Source organism: Ziziphus jujuba, chromosome 12 (assembly GCF_031755915.1).
Source record: "Ziziphus jujuba cultivar Dongzao chromosome 12, ASM3175591v1".
NCBI lineage: Eukaryota > Viridiplantae > Streptophyta > Magnoliopsida > Rosales > Rhamnaceae > Ziziphus > Ziziphus jujuba.
In genome coordinates this window covers 12,235,402-12,254,934 of record NC_083390.1, presented here as the reverse complement: position 1 = coordinate 12,254,934, position 19,533 = coordinate 12,235,402, and the positions used below count along the sequence as shown (strand labels likewise).

General features: G+C 34.6%; 1 pseudogene; it reads left to right on the top strand.

The window, feature by feature from the left end:
* Nucleotides 1–6,724: 6,724 nt before the first annotated feature.
* On the top strand, nt 6,725–16,267 carry LOC112489239 (amino acid transporter AVT1I-like; annotated as a pseudogene).
* The last annotated feature ends 3,266 nt before the right edge of the window (nt 16,268–19,533 follow it).

Below are 19,533 nucleotides of genomic sequence, written 5' to 3'. Positions count from 1 at the left end.
ACCTAGCTTTAGACTCGAAATTCTCAACATTCATCTTTTGCTCTTTTGCACCTAAACATCTTAAAACCTTGCAAAAACTCAAACAAAACACATCAAAACAACCTAAAAACAAGAAAACAAGCAAAAAAAAAATAAAATAAATAGATAAAAAAAATAGGTAAACAAGGAAACTTGGGTTGCCTCCCAAGAGCGCTTGTTCAAAGTCATTAGCTTGACTCCTCCCTTTAACTTAATTAAGATCATCCAAGTAGAGGCTAGTCTCAAGCACTCCACCTTCATAATATGGCTTCAACTACTGCCCATTCACCTTAAAACTTTCATTTCCCGGTTTGGTGATTTCAATTGCTCCACTTGGAAAAATTTGTACAATAGCATATGGTCCACTCCATCTTGATCTTAATTTACCTGGAAACAATTTAAGTTTAGAGTATAATGAAGTACCTTTTGTCCAACATGAAAGTTCCTCTTTTTAATCATCTTGTCATGCCATCTCTTTGTCTTTTCTTTATAAATCTTTGCATTCTCTAAAGCATCCATCCTAAATTCTTCAAGTTCATCCAATTTCAATAGCCTATTCTTGCCTACAGCCTCTTGATCAAAATTGAGAAACTTGGTTGCCCAATATGCTTTATGCTCCAATTCAATGCAAGATGACATTCCTTACCAAAAACCAATTTATACGGAGAAGCACCAATGGGGGTCTTGTAGGCAGTCCGGTATGCCCAAAGTGCATCATCTAGCTTTAAGCTCCAATCCTTTCTTGAAGCATTGACCGTCTTCTCCAAAATCCTCTTTATTTCCCTATTTGAAATTTCTACTTGCCCACTAGTTTGTGGGTGGTAAGGAGTAGCAATTTTATGTTTAACACCATATTTAGCAAGAAGGGATTCAAATTGTTTGTTTCAAAAATGAGTGCCACCATCACTAATGATTGCTTGGGGTGTAACAAATCTAGTAAAAATGTATTTTTTTTAAAATTTCACTACAACCCGTGCATCATAAGTAGGTAGTGCACTAGCTTCAACCCATTTAGAAACATAATCCACAGTAACTAAAATATATTTATTACCACAAGAAGAAGGAAAAGGACCCATGAAATCAATACCCCAAACATCAAACAATTCTACCTCAAGCATATTCTTTAAAGGCATCTCATTCTTCCTTGATATATTCCAGGTTCTTTGGCACCTATCACACCCTTGCACATAAATATTAGTATCTTTAAACATAGATGGCCAATGAAATCTAGAATTTAAAATTTTTGCTATGGTGTTTCTAGTTCCAAAATGCCCCCCATACTCACTAGAATGACAACTTTTAATAATGGACATTGTCTCTTCTCTAGCAACACACCTCCTAATTATATCATCGGCACACTTCTTAGAAAGATAGGGGTCATCCCAAAAGTAATACTTACTTTCCTTAAGAAACTTATGCTTTTCATATGGTTTTTCCAAACTAGGCGGCATAACATTAGTAACCAAATAATTAACAATGTCAGCATACCAAGGTACATCAAACACACCATCAACCTTAAACACTTTCTCATCTAGAAAACACTTTTCTATGTCTCTTTCTTCTTTTTCCTCACTCAATTCCAACCTAGACAAGTGATCAGCTACTAGGTTTTCTACTCCTTTTTTACCAAAATTTCTAAGCCAACCTCTTGAAGTAACAAAACCCATCTAATTAACTTAGGTTTAGACTCTTTCTTACTCATGAGGTACTTAATTGCACTATGATCGGTATAGACAATGGTCTTAGAACCTAACAAATATGCTCTAAACTTATCAAAAGCAAAGACAATGGTAAGCATCTCTTTCTCAGTAGTAGCATAATTAAGTTGAGCATCATTCAAAGTTCTACAAGCCTAATAAATAACATGCAGTTTTTTATCTTTCCTTTGTCCCAAAATAGCTCCTATAGCATAATCATTAGCATCACTCATAATTTCAAAAGGTAGATTCCAATTAGGAGCACACATAATGGGAGCACATATTAATTTTTCTTTTAAAAGATTAAAAGCATGCATGCATTCATCATCAAAAACAAAGGGAACGTCTTTATTCAACAAGTTACAAAGAGGTCTAGTTATCTTGGAAAAATCCTTAATAAATCTCCTATAAAAGCCCACATGCCCAAGAAAACTCCTAATACCTTTTATTGAAGTCGGTGGAGGCAATTTCTCTATAACTTCTATTTTAGCTTTATCTACCTCAATTCCCCTTTTAGAAACCTTATGACCTAAAACTATGCCCTCTTGAACCATAAAGTGACATTTTTCCCAATTAAGCACAAGATTCATTTCTTTACACCTTAGAAGAACCCTAGATAAATTTTGCAAGCAAGAAGTAGTAGAATCACCAAATACACTAAAATCATTTATAAAAATTTCAATGATATCTTCTACCATATCCGAAAAGATGGACATCATACACCTTTGAAAGGTTGCAGGGGCATTGCATAAACCAAAAGGCATCCTTCTATCGGCAAAAGTTCCATAAGGACAAGTAAAAGTAGTCTTTTCTTGATCATCAGGGGCAATAGCTATTTGATTGTAACCGCTATAACCATCTAGAAAACAATAATATTCCTTACCGGCTAACCTTTCTAACATTTGATCAATGAATGGCAAAGGAAAATGGTCTTTTCTAGTGGCCTTATTAAGCTTCCTGTAATCAATACACACTCTCCACCCAGTAACTAACCTAGTAGGAATAAGCTCACTCTTATCATTCTCTTGCACAGTCATCCCACCTTTCTTAGGAACTACTTGAATAGGACTTACCTAATTACTATCCGAAATAGGATAGATAATCCCGGCATCTAAAAGCTTTAAAATCTCATCATGAACCACTTCCTTAAGATTAGGATTAAGCCTCCTTTGATGTTCTACAGTCGGTTTATGGTCTTCCTCCATAAGTATTTGGTGCATACAAATAGAGGGGCTAATACCCTTAATATCAGCTATAGTCCAACCTAGTGCAGTTTTATGTTCTTTCAAAACTTCTAAAAGTTTGGCTTCTTGGTCCTCACTAAGGGTGGATGAAATTATTACCGGAAGGGTATTATTAAATCCTAGAAAAGCATATTTTAAATGACTAGGTAGTGGCTTCAAATCAATTATAGGTGGGTGCTCCACACTCGATATCTTTCTAGGTCCACTCTCACCTAAATCCTCAAACTTTCCAACATAATCTACCTCACAGTGGGTGGCTATATCTATGATGTTACACTCTTGTTTTTCTTCTTCTGCACATGGTTTGAATAACTCACTCAATCCTAAAGGATCTAAATTACTTTCCTTTGCCATATCATTTACCAATTCATCACATGCATCAACAAGAAAGCAGGAAGAAATTTCATCAAGATTAGGAAATTTAACAACATTAGGGATTTGAAAACTTCCCTCCTCATTGAGTACTCTAAGGGTTACTTGCCTTTGTTGTACATCAATGAGGGCACATCCGGTTGCAAGAAATGGTCTTCCAAGAATGATTAGAATGTTGTCATCTTCCTCCATATCAAGTATCACAAAGTCTGCAGGGAATATGAACTTGTTTACTTTTACAAGTGCATCCTTTAATATTCCTCTTGGCTTTTTTATGCTTCGATCCGCCATTTGAAGAGTCACTGTGGTAGACTTCACATCTCCCACTCCAAGCTACCTGTAAATGCTATATGGCATCAAATTAATGCTAGCACCTAAATCACAAAGAGCCATAAAATTATAATGTCCAATGTTACATGGGATATCAAAGCTTCCCGGATCTTTTAACTTGGGTCGAATCCTATGGTGTAACCTAGTACTACTCTCCTCACTCAAAGCTACTAACTCATAATTCTCCCACCTCCTCTTGTTTGACAATATCTCCTTCAAAAACTTAACATAGGAAGGCATTTGTTCTAAGGCATCTATGAAAGGGATATTTACATGCAATTGCTTAAATACATCAAGAAACTTTTTAAATTGATTATCTAACTTTGCATTCCTAAACCTAGATGGGAAAGTTGGAGAGGTGGGGTTTTCTTGTAGGCTTGATTCTTCTCCTCATCTTTGTTGTGCTTGTCAATAGGTTTGCTTAGGTAAGGTGCTGGTTCAACTTTCTTTGATCCAGTTGGTGAGCTCTCGGCCTCTCTTACATGTGGTGGTATGTACTTTGTTGGTGGAGACTTCATGGCATCACTTAAACCTTCATCTTTTCTCCTATAAGCCTCATTATGCTCCACATTTGATTTTGAGTTGTCATGTGTGACCAAGTGTGATGTTGAGTCTATGGGGCTCTCCTCATCTTCATCATCAAGAATCACCATCCCTTTGTCACTTTCTTTAGGCCCGGCTACTTGCTTTCCACTTCTTAATGTAATGGCTTGAACCTATTCCTTTGGATTCTTCTCCATTTGGCTTGGCAAAGTTCTTTGACTTCTTTGGAATTGAGTTGCTAATTGACCTATTTGGTTCTCCAAGCTTTTGACTGCAGCCATTTAGTTGTTGAAAATTAGGTTTCCTGAACCTAATCACATTAGGTTTCCTAAACCTAACAAAGTTAGGTTTTCTAAACCTAATTTTCGTCCATAATTATTCCATAATTATTTTTAGCAAATTTAAGAAAGCTTTGTAATTTATTTTGCCTATTTAAAGGCACATAAGTTATGAATAAAATTCAGATTACAATTTTAATTAAAGTGAGAGTGATTCTCTTGGTTCTCTAAGAACTATTTCGAGCTTTTCAGGCTTTGCTTGTGGAGTTTAAATTTGACTTATCAATAGATTATTCCGCACCCTATTGTGGCGTCTTCACTATACCAAGGTTCTTACCTTAAATATAGGTAACGGGTCGAGGTCTTCCATTGATAACTTGTAATTACAAGGTGTAATTCAATCTTTGTTACGGGTTTGGAGGTAGGTCTCTCTAGGTTCGTATCAATATGGTATCAGAGCTAGTTTCTAATTACAGATTTGATCTATCTATTTCTTTTCTTTGTTTTCATTGTTTTTCTTGGTTTTTTGGGGGCAATTTTTAGCATTAGGTTAAAAATTGCATCTTTGATTTCTTTAGTTGTTCTTTACATTCGGGTTGCTGCGTTTTTCTTTGCATTTTGTTTTTGTGTTCTTTATTCATTCTGATCAGATCTTATTTAAGAAAAAAAAAATAAAAAAACAAAAATTCATTCTTAAATCTTTTTTCTTGTTCTTGTGGTTTGTGGCATTGAATCATTGAGATTTCAAGAGAAACCAATTTGTGAAATTTTTTTTGGTTGATTTGAGGAGCACCAAAAACAAGCCAAAATCAATACCGAAAATAAGGTTTGTTGAATATTCACTAATTCCACTTTGCAAATTCTCATTCCAATTTGTTCGTCACATTCTAGTTTCTTTTGTTTGTGCCAAATTTCTTGTTGAGCTTTCATCGTTGCCTTTTTCTTATTACTTTTCATTCTATTTGTCTTTTTAGCCTTATTTTCATAACTGTTTAGTAGGTCTATTTGGATTGTTACTTGCTAGTTTGTTTTCGTTTGAAATTAGTTAGCAAAGAACCAAATAGAATTACTAGAGTGGTGAAAAGAAAGAGAGGTGAGAATTATAGAGGGTGAAAGCCAAACTATAACTAGAGTGCAAACACAAGTGAATTGAGACCTTGAATTTGAGTGAAACACGTGAGGGAGTGTTGTGAGGTCCTTTTTACTAACAAGTTCTATAGATAAATCATGTCACAAGAATAAAGCAAAGAAAGTGTGGAAGGAACTCCAGGTATGGCTGACCCGAAGTTATACATTCAAGCCATGGTGGGAGAACTACAAAGAGCACTAGGGTTGGATAGGATGGAATCATCAATCCAAACGCCACAGCAATGACCTCCGTAAAGGTTTGCTCATGGACATGTTAGAGGAAGAGATATTCTAAGAAGGGGAGATTGAGAACAAGTCGGAGATGACTATGAGGAAAAAGAAGAAGACATTGGTTCGGGAACCAATCATTTCCATGGGAGAGAGAGGTTAGACCGAGGCAATGACTATGGAGGAATTAAGATAAAAATACCATCATTCTAAGGTAAAAGTGATCCAGAAGCATATCTCGAGTGGGAGAAGAGAATTGAGATGGTATTTGATTGTTAGAACTACTCCGAGGCTAAAAAGGTTAAATTAGCCGCTGTTGAATTCACGGACTATGCTATTGGATGGTGGGACAAAGATACACTTTCTAGGAGGCGAGTGGGTCAAAGACCTATAGATACATGGGAGGAGATGAAGGCTTTGATGAGGAAACGTTTCGTACTTAGCCATTACTATAGAAGCATTTTATAGAAAATACAAAGCTTGTTCAAAGAAATGGGAGTGTGGAAGACTATTATAAGGAGATGGAAATCCTTATGATGAGGGCTAATGTTGAGGAGGATAGGGAGGCTACAATGGCATGTTTCTTGGCTGGTTTGAATAGGGAAATAGCAAATCAAGTGGACTTGCAACGGTATGTGGAGATTGACGAGATGTTGCACATGGCCATAAAAGTAGAGCAACAACTCAAGAGGTACCACAAGACCTAGTATTGCTCAAAATACTTGAAAAGCAAGCCCAACCACACAGAAACCCAATCAGCCCAAGTTTGAAGATAAAGCCACTACACAGCCTAAGAGGGTCATCTTCAACTAGATATCAAGATATCTTGTGCTTTAAATGTTAAGGCAAGGGTCATATTACAACTCAATGTCCAAATAAGAGGGTCATGGTGGTTCGGGAAAGTAGAGACATTGAAACTGAAGAGGAAGAGTCCGACAATGAATCCATACCGCCATTAGAAGACGTTGGTGATGAAGATGAAGGAGATTACAAGTATCCAGTTGGTGGGGACTTGTCATTGGTTGCTAGAAAAGCTTTAACTGTGTATAAAGATGAGAAGGAAGTGCAACAGGAGAACATCTTTCATACTAGGTGCAAAGTCAAGGATAAGGTATGTAGTATGATTATTGATGGTGGGAGTTGTACTAATGTTGCTAGTGTTACTATAGTTGAAAAACTAAGTTTACCCACTATGAAGCATCCAGAACCATATAAGCTATAATGGCTTAATGATTGTGGAGAATTGAAGGTGAATAGGCAAGTGAAGATTGAATTCTCTATTGGTGATTATGAAGATGAGGATATTTGTGATGTGGTACGAATGCAAGCTGGTCATTTGCTTTTGGGACGTTTGTGGCAATTTGATAGAGATACTAATCATCATGGCCGTACTAATAAGATTGTCTTCAACTTCAAGGGTAAACATGTGGTGCTTATTCCAATGACTCCTAAAAAGGTTTTTGATGATCAATTGGCTTTACAAAGGAGGAGAGAAGCTGAACAACAATAAAATCAAACTGTATCCAACCACCAGGAGAAGAAAAAGAGTGGTGAGGATGAGAGTGTGAGTGAAAAAGAAGAGAAAAAGAGTGAAAAGAAAAAAGAGAGTTTTTATGCAAAACAGAGTGAGATGAAGAATCTTTTTTGTTGTAAAAAGCCTATGATTGTAATGATGTACAAAGAAGCATATATGAATCATTTAACTAACCTTGATAAATTTGTTTTGCCTAGTTCCATTGTTTCTCTTTTATAGGAGTTCGATGATGTCTTTCCCGAGGTAATTCTAAATGGGTTACCACCGATTAGAGGGATCGAACATCAAATTGATTTTGTTTCAGGATCAATAATTCCAAACCAACCGGCTTATAGGAGTAATCCAGAGGAGACAAAGGAACTTCAAAGGCAGGTAAGTGAATTGCTTGAAAAGGGATATGTTAGAGAAAGCATGAGTCCATGTGCTGTACCTGTGTTACTAGTTCCTAAGAAAGATGGAACATGGAGGATGTGTGTAGATTGTAGGGCTACTAACAATATAACTGTCAAATACCACCATCCTATTCTTAGGTTAGATGATATGCCTGATGAATTGTATGGTGCATGCATGTTTTAAAAAATTCATCTTAAGAGTGGTTATCATCAAATTCGCATGAAGGAATGTGACGAATGGAAAACAGCATTTAAAACAAAGCATGGTTTGTATGAGTGGTTGGTTATGTCATTTGGGTTAATTAATGCCCCTTATACTTTTATGAGACTTATGAATCATGTTTTGCTTGCTTACATTGGAAAGTTTGTGGTTGTGTACTTTGATGATATCCTTGTATATAGTAGGAGTTTAGAAAAACATGTAGGGCATCTTAGATTAGTTTTAGATGTGCTTAGGAAAGAAAGATTATTTGCAAATATTAAAAAGTGTGATTTTTGTCGAAATGAGTTTGTATGTCTAGGACTTGTTGTGATAGTGTTTGACCCAGGAGATTAGGTTGCACTTAAGAAAGGAGAGGTTTCTGGAGCTACAAAATTCAAAGTTTATGTCGCGTGGGGATGGACATTTTCAAGTTCTGGAGCGGATTAATGACAATGCTTACAAATCAAATCTTCTAGGTGAGTATAATGTAAGTGCTACTATTAATGTTGCTGATTTATCTCCTTTTTATGCAGGTGATGATTTGAGGACAAATCCTTTTCAAGAGGAGGGGAATGATGAGGACATGACTCGAAGCACCTTAAGATGGAGTCCAAAGCCACTTCAAATCTCTATGGAACCAATAACCAGGGCAAGAGCAAAGAGGTTTAAAGAAGCATTAAATGGTTTAATCTAAGAGGTGTTCACATCCCAAGGAAGCAAGTTCATTACTGAAGATGAATCAAAATTGGTTCATATGGTTGGAACGGAGGATGCCAACATGAAAGAAAGCCTAATGCATGGAATCCAACAATATGGTGATGTGGCACGATTTGATGATATGGATGGTGATGTGGCATCATAAGGTGATATGGCACTTTTGCCATATGGAGGATGATATGCGCCTACATGGCATTGGCTTAGTTTTATAATTAAGAAATATTAGTTTTTATTTTATGTCTTGATTGGATTTTGACATGTTGCCTATTTTATTTTCTGAATTTAATTTTATTAGGTTTTTAAATTACTTTCCTATTCTTATTAGGAAACTAGGAGATAAATTAAGTTTCCTAAACCTAACCAAATTAGGTTTCCTAAACCTAACCATATTAGGTTTCCTAAACCTAACCATATTAGGTTTCCTAAACCTAACCATATTAGGTTTCCTAAACCTAACCATATTAGGTTTCCTAAACCTATCAAAATTAGGTTTTCTAAACCTAATTTTTGTCAATAACTATTCCATAATTATTTTTAGCAAATTTAGAAAAGCTTTGTAATTTATTTTGCCTATTTAAAGGCACACAAGTCATGAATAAAATTCAGATTACAATTTTGATTCAAAGTGAGAGTGATTCTCTTGGTTCTCTAAGAACTATATCGAACTTTTCAATCTTTGCTTGTAGAGTTCAAATTTGACTTATCAATAGATTATTCCACACCCTATTGTGACGTCTTCACCATACCAAGGTTCGGAGTCGAGGTCTTCCATTGATAACTTGTAATTAGAAGGTGTAATTCAATCTTTGTTACGGGTTTAGAGGCAACTAGGTTCGTATCACATTCATAACTTCTAAAATCTAATATGGTGTGAGAGAGGAAAATTAATGGTTTCCATGTTAGTGTAGGGAACAACAATTTGAGTCATTGGCCTAATCAAACTATTTACTCTTTTTTTTTTCTTCTTTTGATAAACAACTACAATTGGAGAAGGGGGGATTTCAGTGAGACCCAATTGAACCCTAGGAGGTGTACTTTAAGTGGTTATCGCTGGATCAAGACAATAAATTCTAATATAAATGCCCACAAGTAATGTATGTGTTATAAGCACATCCATACTCTTTTTGTCTAAACAAAGAACATTATATAAACAAGGAAAGTATTTTACTTAGTCTAACTATTTCCTTGACAAATGTGGTGATAGCTAATTCCCAGTTAGCTTTAATTTTTAAGTAAGAAATAAAGTTGTCTTCTTAGTCTCTCTCATTTAAGCTTTTAAATTTTTTTCTTTGCTTTATTATTTTCTTTCTAATTTTTACCTTTTCTTCCCCATCATTTTAGGAATGTTCTTTTCCCTCTTCATGCACCTCCTTTATTGTGATATTAGTACCAAAAAGAATAATAAAAAAGCAAAAGAAAATTTTAGAATCTTGAAACATTTAAACCAAATCGAAAGTAAGATGCCAAGTGTATTGATAAATTGGCCAAGCATCAAATTACCTTCCTGTCGTTAGCTTTCTTCTCAATTTAGCATCTTTGTGTGAAAAAAAAAAAAAAAAACCCTCAGAACAATGTTAAGTCATAGAAAAAATGGAAGGGTATTCTTTGAGTTAGAGACTCCTCAAAACAAAATGGCAAGGCTTCTTTACTTCTCCTATATATACTCGCAGTTATATATGCATTTTGATATACACTCCTTGTATTTTGATAGACACTTATTGCATTTAACTAGTTATGAGATTCTTCATTTGGTCATTTTACTTTAATTAAAAAATGGCAAGTCTAAGAGAAATCTAGCCCCCGCAACAACAACCACATATATGGAGGAGTATGATGAATGAAAATAATCAGCCCCAATAGCCGCCGCAACAAGTACAAAACCTAAATAGTGGTGGTGAAGGCACTACAATCCTTAGAACATGTTTCAATGGAGTAAATACGTTATGTGGTATGTCAAAGTTAGACATTAGAATACTATCATTTTAAATTTTCAAGCTTTCCTCCCTCTATTCATTTTAAATGTTTATTTACTCCATCTTTCTCTTACATTTTTTTCTTTAAATATATTTTCTTCATTACTAATTTTTTTTATTCTATGGCTGAGGTTGTATACATATCTTTCCATGTTCAAAGAATATTTCAATGCAAAACTGAATGTAAATCAAAGGCATAACTTTCATTCACATATCTTATTCACATTTACGTGTTGTACATTAATAAAACCTTGTTAGACAAAATTAATACCAAAAGTAATACTCTAAATTTTTACATTAGAAATGGAGACTAGAAAGAACAAAGACTTTGAACTTAATTTTGAACAAATGCAATGTCATATATATTTTACACTTTACATAAACATAATTATTTATAGAGTCCCTAAGACATCGTGAATATCCCTGCTTTTTACTTTCTAAACATGAAAGATAAAGTGGCCTATAAAAGTAGGAACATGAATAACAAACCTAGAACATGGGTTAACCAAATTAAAAAGACCATGTCTAGTGATAACAAAATAAAACATAGATAAAACGTAACTACCAACTAACCCATAAATTTAGCATCACATTACTCGACACTCCCTTTGTTAAAAAGCTTGAAAGTCTAAAAAATGATATGAATTTGAGAAATTTTGAATATAAGAATGCCTTCTAAAAGCTTTTGCCACTGGATTGTTTATTGGATAGTACTTCATCATGATCATGCCTTTTGCAACAACATGTTTGAAAAAATTATGATGAAGCTCTAGACGCTTCACTTTTTCCATGAAAAATAAGATTCTTTATCATTAAGATTTTTTGCCTTGCAGCCACCAAATATCTCTACTGCTTTTATTTAATGATATTTAAATCTCCAAAAAATTTGCACATCCAAATAGCTTAACAAGCTACTAATGTGGAAGCAAGATACTTAGCTTCTAATGATGACAACACCACCATAGCCTGCTTTTTTCAAGATCATATTTTAGTTCTATATAGGTACTATTCCTAATTCTTCAAGACCTTGAGATTGATTAAACTAGAGAATTAAATAGAAATAATGCACAATAAACACAAAGAACAATAATGAAATAGACAATAGATTTAACATGGTTTGACGATCAATGCAATCCCAATGTCCTTAGAATGCATCGACACTCATGAAATCCATAATCAAATATGATTGAAGTTTTATAATGGTGAAGTCTTTCCACTCTCAATTTGGATGGCTTGATTTTTTTTTTTTTTTCACACACTAGCATATAAAAAATAAAGAAGTTACATATATCAAACCTAGAGGTATAAAACTTGAATAATTAAACCCTTATTTTTCTATTTTTTCACACGCACAATAATATCCCACTTAAAGACAAGAAAACATAAATAAACCCCCTTCTCTTAGTGATTTATGAATACAACATAGTAAGTAATTGTCCTCAACCTTGATGACTAACTAAAACAGCACATAGCTCTAATTTCTTTGTTATCATCGGTTTGGTTAACATATAGATTCTTTCGAAGTTATATCTTCATAGGTGCATATCATCATCAAATAGCCATTTGATAGAGTAATAATGAACATCTATATGCTTGGCCTTGGCATGGTATGTTGAGTTTTTAATAGATGTATAGCACTTTTGACTATTATTATGCAAGTACACCTTTTGCTTAACTCTCAACTATGGAAAAAAAATTTGTAACCAAATCAATTCCTTGCTATATTCTATAACTACCACATACTATTCTTCAATTATAGATAAAGTAATAATCTTTTGTAGCTTAAAAGCCCAATAAAAGTAGTATTATCCAAATGAACACATAACATGTTGTACTCCTTCTATTATCTATATCACCAATAAGATATGAATCTACATATTCTTGCAATTTCAACTTAGCCTTGTAAAGCATAAACAAGTCTTTATGGTACCATGCAAGTACCTATGTATCCATTTTACCACTTTCTAATGTTATTTGCTTAGATTTGACATTTATTTGCTTATTGCTCTGATTGTATAAGCAATATCTGGTCTGCTACCAACCACGACAAACATAAGACTTCCAATCACGCATACGGAATCTTAGCCATGAAGTCTTTCTCTTTAGTTGTCATTGGACAAAACTTCTTTAACAAATTGAAATGATTAGCCAAAGGAGCTCTAACAAGCTTAACATCACTCAACAAAACTACTATAATACCTTACAAATATAGGCTTTACTTACAACTATTTATTCCTCCTAATTCTCATCTTAAGTATTTTCTTTGTTGCATCTCAAATTTACTAGACAATTATTTCTTCAATTTAATAATCTCATCCATATCTTAACTCGTCACCAATACATTATTAACATAAATTAGCAAAATAATGTAATTAGAAGTAAACCTCCTGAAGTACCAACAATGATCATCATTGCATCTATAGTAACCATTATTGGGGGGCTTATTTCAGAGCATATAGACTTTTCTTCAATGTGCATACCAAATTCACTTTTTTCTTCATTAAAAAACTTTCTAGCTATTACATACATATTTTCTCCTCTAAATCACCATGGAGAAAGGTTGTGTTCACATTTATATGCTTTCGATGTAAATCCCCTGATGTTATAGTACTCAAAATTGATAGAAGGATAGTTAGTTTCATAACTGGAGAGAAAATGTCAATGTAGTCAATTTTATGTTCTTTTGAATGTCTTTTACCACCAATTAGTCTTATCTATTAAATCATCATGCTATTCTGTCACTTGGTATGCCTATTTATTGAGCAAAGCTTTCTTACTTTTTGGTAATTTAGCTAGTTGCCAAGTTCGTTTATGTATTAAGAAACTTCATTTCTTAATTCCTTGCGAGCTCCCACTTGCTTCAACCATTCACTTAACATACCTCATCATAGCATTCATATTCACCTCCACTTATAGACAACAAATAATTCAAATATTTTCTTTTTTGTTCATGTGGTTGGTTGGATCTCCTAACTAGAACAAGATTCTATGGAAAATCAACCTCATATATAGTAGTTTCCTCAACTTGAGTAGTCTAACCAATCTTATATGTTCAAATAATATCCAAAAGATCATCTAGCCCAAAGTGACAAGGTTAAGGTTGTACTAAACTAGTGAATTTTGCTGCACCTTTATCTTTACAGACAACTTTCTAATTAAAGACTACATTTTTGCTTATAACAACTATTTTATTATGATTATCTAAGAATTTACTACCAGACTCATCACCAACATAACTAATAAAAGTATATTTTGATTCAACATCTAATTTATTCATTAATATGTACATGTGAGACAAAACTAAATACCTACATATAAGAAGGGCTCACCTTTTTCCCACTCCGTACTTCTTCTAGTATTTTGTGCTTTAACAAAACTGATAATCATGAAAAAGGCTCACTTCTTTCCCTCACTTCTTTCCCACACCATACTTATTAAAGTATGTTGTGCTTTAACAGTACTATAATCCACAATTAATCAAGTATGTTGCTGCTTTGATGACTGCCTCTACCCGAAATTGCTTTGATATACCTTTATGTAGATGCATGCTCCTGGCCCTTTCAGTCAATGTTCTATTCATCTGTTTTGTTACATTATTCTGCTCAAGTATCCTTGGCACATCTCTTTCCAATTTGATTCCTTTCAATAACAAAACTTCTTGAAATTAGTGTCTTCATACTCTCCACCATTATTATATCTCAACTCCTAGATTTGTCAAACTTGTTTCATTCCGTGCCATTACCTTCAACCTTTTGAACACCTAAGACTTTCCACCATTAATGAAAATGAAGTTGACCTACAGACATCTATTTGAAGTAACCTAAGTTTCTCTTTCTTTGTAGTTTTGTACATTTTCTTGAAACCAATTCTTATATGTTTCTTGAAAATATAGCTTCCACACATATCAATCTTAATTGACTTCAAACCATGTATCTTCTCATTCACATGTCTAATTTACAGCCCCTTTCTTTATGCCAAAAATTTGAATCTTCATTACTTTCTACAATTAAAATGGAACCATAACCATCTGTTATCAAGTAACGAGTACCATTCTTCTTACCATTGGTAACAATCATAGTCAAGAGATCTTCCAAGTATCATCTGCAAAAGTGGTAACAAAACTCTATTATCTAGCTGGCCAATAGATTTTAGATTCTTTCTCAAATTGGGAAGATGCCTCACATTGCTGAGGTTCCATACAAACTTATGTAGCTTGATTTCTACTTCACCACTACCAACAACTTTACATGCCTAGTCGTTCGTAAAATACACTTTTCTCAAATTATATGTAACATAATTCTAAAGTACCTTTTTGGTTAAGATAGCATGAAATAATTCCACCAAATCTAATATGACGACAGGATCTTGGTTCCTGATTTTAATTCCTCAACAATGTTCATATGTGTAAGGGTTTTTTAGTTCCTCCGTATCCGTAATTGTCTAATTTATACTTGTTTTATTGATAAATAATGATTTATGCATGTTATTTCTTTAAGTTTCTTTTTTTTATTGGGACTACAAATTTTGTCCAACAAATTCTTTTGTCATCTATAAAAAAAAGAAGGTTTTATATATTTTACATGAAATCAAATTCTTAAACTCAGGTTTGTAGTAGATTTTTAGTTAATTAGCAATTTCAACTACTATGAGCTCGTACTCTACTTATTTAACAAATTACATTGGTGTACCTATTCACTTAGAAATCATTTTAAAAAGAAATTGTTATATCTTTGTCTTTAGCACGATTTTAAATTCAATATCCCAAGAAATTACATGGAACAATTGATAGATCCATTTAAAATGACTTTTTTATGCTAAACATTTTTTTAGGTGTGGGTATACTCTCAATTCCCTATGCAATTGCACAAGGAGGATGGTTGTGCTTGATACTTCTTCTTTTGGTGGGACTGATTTCTTGGTATACAGGGCTCTTGCTAAAGAGGTTTATGAAAGACCCCACAATAAAAACTTATTCAGAGATAAGCCATGCAGCATTTGGACCAAAAGGAAGAACATTAATAGCTGCAGCAATATACCTTGAGCTATTTGCAGTGGCTGCAGAATTTTAAATTCTAGAGGGTGATACTCTAAACATGTTATCTCCAAATACTACTTTTACAATTGAACACCTCAAAGTCGAAGGTAAAGTAGCCTTTATTATTATCGCTGCCTTAATAGTTTTGCCAAGTACATGGTTAAGGAATTTGGGTGTGTTGGCATATTTGTCAATTGGAGGGATTGTGACTTCAATAATTTTATTAGGATGTATTTTATGGGTGGGTGCAATTGATGGTGTGGGATTTCATGAAAGGGACAAACTTTTGGATTTGGGAGGACTTCCCGTTACTGCAAGCATATTTATGTTTTGTTATGGTGGGCATGCGGTTTTTCCTACCTTATGCACTTCTATGAAAAATAGAACCCAATTTTTGAAGGTAAGGAATAATTCTCTAGTGTTGGAATGTGGTTCTTTCATATAGCATCTCACTTATGAGCTTTTTATTATTTATCTTTTGAAATTCGTTCCTCATGGCAGGTATTGGCTGCATGCTTTATTATAAGCACTATCATTTATGGAGTATTCCATCAAAAAGGCCGAACCACCCACTAAGGTGCTTTGTACCCATTGCAAACATGAAATTGAAGATGGAAAGAAGCAACCTACAGAGATATGTGAGCAGAATGTGTTAAAGACGCCACTAGAGAATTACAGACCTCATATTCTCAAGTCAGTGTTCCAACACCTAGGACTAAAAGTGCGAGATAGGCATTGGAAGCTAAACAATCAACAACAAGAGGGCAATTTGACTCCTAGCCCCAGGTTACATTTTTTAGGGATAACCAGACAAGACTAGTTTCTCATAAACTTGAGAAGCCAAGGACATTCCGACTACCAGTTACAGAGATAGGTTACTAGTACCATGTAGAATATAAATCTTATCAGCCGCTTACAAAAACTTAGAAGAGATGGATGCAAAGGCAACATGATGCGGCAAAGAGACTGGTAGAAAAGGCAAAGACTGACAAGGAAGCTGCTGAACAAAGACCAGTGACAATACTAACTCGGCCTTACAATCGGAGAGACGAGAATATACTGAAGGAATTTGAGTCACATCTTTGCTGCACAAAGGGTAGACCAAAGAATCCGAAGAAGATGGTTGAAGTCACGGCTAAAAAGGCTATTGTCTCATCAGGAGCTAGACCTTCTAGAATGAAAAAGCAATCTATGGTATGGGTTAGGAAACAAAATGCTGAAGTTCGCCCATGTATAAAAAATTTGGATGATGACCTTATGAAAGGAGACATAGTTGATTCTTCAACCAATAAGAAGTTGAAAGTCAAATTTGGAGCCATGGATGAAGTGACTTGTAATATGGTTGTTGTCTTACCACTAGCGTTTGAAGCTCACCTTAACCAAGTAAGTATGCTAGAAGGGGATGTTGTAGAAGATGGAAATGTCAAGGCAAAAATTGTAGAGGATACTAAGCCCTTAAGGAAAGAGCTGGACCATTCTTGACCTCAAGAGATGATTTTGAAGAAGCCAGCTAAAAGAATGGCACAACATTTGAAGCCACTCTATATTAATGCCTCCTTTGATGGCATGCTTGTAAATAGGGTTTTGGTGGATAATGGAGCCGCTGTGAACATTTTTCCTGCTTCCATGTTGGCTAAGTTATCCAAAAGTGAAAATAACCTTATCCCAACCGAGTTGACAGTTAGCAACTTCCAAGGAAGGGTCACAAAGGCAAAAAGTGTTCTCCTGGTTGAGATTACTATGTGGGGCAAGTCTATCATGACTGTATTTTTTGTTGCGGAATATAAATCCAACTATAATATTTTACTTAGTCATGATTAGATCCATTCAAATTTGTGTATGTCATCATCTTTACATTAGGCTTTGTGATTTTGGAATGGTGAGGAGGTTGAGATGGTTCAGGCTGATAGTCAACCTTTCTTAGTTAGCACCAACGCAGTCGAAGCTTGGTATTATGACGATGAAGTTGGTCTCATCCAATTTTTTGGGAATGATAAACAAGGATGCCCTGCAAGGGTTACGGCTTGACAAGATATCAAAGGGCTGTGCAAAATGGCAAAAGAAGTTGAGGATGAGTTGGCTTCATCGACAGTAGCCCAGATATCAAAGGTTAGCATAAATGATTCTTAATAAATATATGCCAAAAAAAGGAAGAAAAGATGGTGGCAGTTCAAACCACCATCAAGAAATTAATGGCGTACATGGTAAAAAAGAAGTTAAAAATTAATTCGACCATGGACTTGGCCGAATGTATTATGGAGGATGATTCTAGTGTTGATGATAAGACCATCTTTGATCAAATCCAGCCGGTGCCAGTTTAAATGGATGATTCCAAGGCTAAGGTTCAAGATCCACTAATAGAAGTAAACTTGGAAACTAATGAAGATCCTTGGCCAACGTTTGTAAGCGACTTATTGAAGGCTAATTAATGAGCCAAGATCATTGAACTTTTGAAGGAATTCAAAGATTGTTTTGCATGGGACTATCATGAGATGCTTGGCCAGGATAGAAAATTAGTAGGACACCGTTTGCCAGTCAAGGAAGGGTTTTGGCCATATAAACAACCACCAAGGAAGATGTCACTAGAAGTCACACTTAAGGTGAAAGAAGAAATCCATAGGCTGGTTGAGGATGGTTTCATCAAGACAGTTCAATATGTAGAGTGGTTATCTAATGTAGTCCTAGAGGTGAAGAAGAATGGAAAGCTCAGAGTGTGTATTGATTTTCAAATTTTGAATTTGGCTACACCCAAAAATGAGTATCCTATGCCCGTGGTTGATTTACATGTGGATGGAGCAACCAACCATATAATTCTTGGAGAAGAAATTCTCCTCCAAGAGCTCTCAAAGTCGTAGCCTTCTTCTCCAAGCAAGCCCACGTCTCTCTGCCTCCTCCAAGCTCTCCAATTGATCTTCTAAAACCCTAAAACTTTAAAACCCTAGAACCCTTAAGAGAACCTTAGAAACTCCCAAAATTTGGTTTGTTTCTATTTAAGCCTCCTAAAAGCTCTTAAATAACTCTCTAAACTTGTATATCTTCCTTCAATGTGGTGGGGGCTATATATATAGGGCCTTGGGAATCTTTTTCTCTCTTTATTTCCAATGTGGGAGTCTTGGAAGATACCTTTTTTAAGCCATGAAGAGGGTTGGACGAATTTCATGTGTAAAAAGGAAACTGTATATTACTTGGTCTCTACTACTTTCCTTTTATCTAATTCCTCCTAAAAAATAGTTAATTAGTCTAATTTACCCTTAATGAAGCATGTGACATGACATGTGCCTCATTAATGATAAATTAACCAATTATTGCCACTTGTTTTTATCTTGGCCCTCAAATTGCCTTAATTCTCTCTTTTGATCAATGGTGGAGATTTAACTAGAATATTCCTTTTTATAAATTTCAAACTTTAAATGATGATAACTCTTTGCTCGCACCTCGAAATCCACAAATAACGAGACATTTGAAATCCTCAGATCTTAATGATTCATATGACATCCATTTCCACCATGAAATTCTCGATAGAATCTTTATGGAATCTTCAAGGTATCTTTTTGGAATCTTCTTAATGCTTAGTCCGTTCGAGCTCAAATCTTGCTTCCCACCATAATTCGACCCAAGGAATCCATCTTTATGGTTGTTTTCTTAAAATTCTTCCTCTTTCACCTAGATTAAGAAAAATACATAATTAAGTATCTTTCCATAACAAATTAACACAAACTAACAAATATTAAGCTATAAATATGGCCTAAAATCATCAATATTTTAGACCTAACAGACAGTTCAATATGTAGAGTGGTTATCTAATGTAGTCCTAGAGGTGAAGAAGAATGGAAAGCTCAGAG